Genomic DNA, 3,267 nt, shown 5'->3' with positions numbered 1-3,267 from the left:
TGTTGTTTCAAGCATCGCTTTCTACTAGGCCCTGGAGGTCATCCAGCAATCCTGTTTCACTAATACGTTACAAGCATCGCTGTCTACTAGACCCTCCAGGCCACACAGCAATCCTGCTTCTTCAACACATTTCAAGCATTGCTGTCTACTAGGCCCTCCAGGACATACAGCAATCCTGCATCTATTCCACGTTTCAAGCATCACTGTCTACTAGGCCCTTCAGGCCATCCAGCAATCCTGCTACTACACCATGTTTCAAGCATCACTGTCTACTAGACCCTCCAGGCCATCTAGTAATCCTGCTTCCATACCACGTTGCAAGCATTTGACATGTTGTGTTTGTACCGGTCATTCAGGTCTGCCATTTTACTTACAAAGTAAACTGCCATGATTTTGATATACTGATTTTGTATGTTCTTTAATGAGCCTTGTAACTCCAAAACCTCCAACTCAGTCCTAGCAATTGCTAGAGGATCATAACAATATATATATATATATATATATTTAAGCAAGAATAGGGTAATAGAGTGACCATGGGTGTCCTAACCACAATAAAATATGACTAAGAACTGTGTTTGAAAAATATGGGATGTAGTTATGAGACCCATGGCCACATGGCCGCATGGCCGCCGGTCTCAATCCTGACACTGCAATCCTTTCAGGGGATTTAACACAGGCATCAAAATACCAATACCTATGTTAATCCTGATGCTAGGACCCTGACAGGATGCCGGACCAATCATCCAATGCCTGAGGTAATTAGTGATGTATCCGGGGATGAAGGGGTTAGGTTTAAGGACCCCCCCAGTGGTACTTAGGGTTAGTCACCCCCCAGGGAGGGTTTAGGGTTAGGCTAAGGAAAGGGGGGGATAGGTTTAGGCACAAGTGGGGAGGTTAGGGCTAGGGACCCCCCTGGGAGGGATAAGTTTAGAGTGCGGGGAGGGGGGGTTAGGTTTAAGGACTAACGGGGGAAGGTTAGGGTTAGGCACTAGGGGGGCAGGTTAGGGTTAGGCACCCCTGAAATGGGTTAGGGTTAGGGGAAGAGAGGAAAGGATTAGATTACTTACCTCTGCTGTTGGGATTTCCTCCGCGTCGGGCTAGCGCTGTCGGGATTTCAATCCCATTCCAAAAAGTATGTAACTTCCAATTTATTAAAAAACATTCAGACAATAAAATAGCATATAGTAGCAGTTTAAAACAAATGAAAAAATTTAAAATATTTAGCACATGAAAAGATTGAATAAAAAGGTATTACAGTGTAACAAAAATCAATTAAAAATCACATAAAATATTGAATATTGAATGAAGGTGAAATATTAGCAATTTAGATTCTTATCTTTTAGGAGAGGTGCAGTCTGGGAAAGCCAAATACATTTCATCCAATGGACTTCATCAAGGGGGTGTTATTACATGTGGAACAGAGCTCATTTTCATACCAAGATCAATTAGTTAAGTGATGGTGACATAACTGTCATCACTAGGGGGATGCGGGCTGCACATGGGTGTCACCCCATCGGATGGAGTCACCTTGAAGCCAGAACACAGGGAGAGACTGTGGACTGCCCCAGCAGCAGCTGGAGAACTGGGTAAGCCCACTGTGTGCCAAGAACGGGGGTGGTAACTCCCCCAAGATCAGCACACATAAGGGGGTGTGGCTTCATGGAATGAGAGAAGCCATGCCACTTTTGCACATGCACCTGCAGCACATGGAAGGATCTGCCCAGCTGCATTGGGTGTCATCCAGGCAAGTGACACCTCTGGGTGACATCACTTCATGTTTGAGATCATGTATATCTTGATGTGAGCTAGACATTATTCATAAACATTATTCATAAACATGTAAAACCAGTGGATGGAACAATCATAGATGATAACCTCTTGAATAAAATATAAAAAGGACATCTGGTCATTCATTGGTATCAATGCAAGTCCGCCCCACTTCCTTTGTCTGTGGTATATAACTGCACATGTGCAGTTTTCCAAAGTAGATCCTGGTTTCAGCATCAACTTGGAACACATGTGGAACAAATTCTAGCTTTCTGTGATGCACTTCCTGTGTTCTTTGGTAGGAATCATTATTGGGGCAGTGGCCATTTTGGTGGAGTTCAAAATGGAGGACAATGTTCCTTCAATGTGCCTGCTATACAAAGGCCATCTTTTGGAAGATTGTAAACATAAAGGGGTCTCCCGTTCATAGATGTAATAAAGAAAACAAGGTATAGAAGACAGCATTATAGAATGGGGTAATAAAAAAGAGGGATAAAGGCACTCATCAAGTCTCTTGCAATCATGTATGTATATATATATATATATATATATGTACACACATTATATATATATATATATATATATATATATATATATATATATATATATATATATATATATATTATATACACAAATATATATATATATAAATTTAAAAATATGATAAAGAATTTAAATATAATACATATATTCTGCAGCACCTGGTATTCCCAGGTGGTCTCCCATCCAGGTACTAACTGGGCCCAACACTGCTTAGCTTCCAAGATCGGACAAGATTGGGCATATCCAGTGTGGTGTGACTGTAGTTTGCAGTATAAGAATGGATAATAACAAGGTATGGATCAGGTTGTACGGCACCTAATAGCTATAAGAAAGGAGCTATGTCATAGCTTTCATGAAATCTGTTCGGGTGCAGAGTCTTTAATTCATATATCCAGTACATCTCTCTCTTGGAAAGTAAGTTGGAGAGGTCTCCTCCCCATTCTCCAAGAGTCACTAGTTTAATCACTTTAAAAGATAAATCCTCCAGGTCAGAGTTCCGGTAGGAGATGACGTGTCTGGATACTGCATGCATCTGTATTTTGTTCTTAATGATCCAAATGTGTTCTTGGATCCTAAGTTTCAGTGATCTTTTAGTTTTACCCACATATTTCATTTTGCATTAATACTCTAATAAATTAATAACAGAGGACGTGTTGCAGTTCATAAAATGTTTGATCTTATATTCCTAGGTCAAATCTGTGTTGTGGAACATCTTTCTATGGAGGTGGAGATATCTGAAAATATTACATTGTCCACATTTATAACAGCCTGTGCATTTTGATAACAGGGATAGCTATTCTGGAATAGCTTCATCATGTTGGGTGCTAAAAGGTCTTTTGAGTTCTTAGATTTGAGTTCTTAGAACACCATTTGTGGAGGGGCCAGGAGGGAATCTTTCAAACTGGGGTCCATGAGTAGGATATTCCAATGGTCTTGGAGAGATTGCCTTATGATATG

The 3,267-nt window shown here is 40.6% G+C and overlaps 1 pseudogene; it reads right to left on the bottom strand.

Annotated features, from left to right (window-relative positions):
- Positions 1–2,456: 2,456 nt before the first annotated feature.
- On the bottom strand, positions 2,457–2,575 carry LOC148522250 (5S ribosomal RNA; annotated as a pseudogene).
- Between the last annotated feature and the right edge of the window lie 692 nt (positions 2,576–3,267).

The sequence above is a fragment of the Taudactylus pleione genome, unplaced genomic scaffold, assembly GCF_031769625.1.
Source record: "Taudactylus pleione unplaced genomic scaffold, aTauple2 ptg000149l, whole genome shotgun sequence".
NCBI classification, from domain to species: domain Eukaryota; kingdom Metazoa; phylum Chordata; class Amphibia; order Anura; family Myobatrachidae; genus Taudactylus; species Taudactylus pleione.
This window is presented reverse-complemented; position numbering and strand designations above follow the sequence as displayed.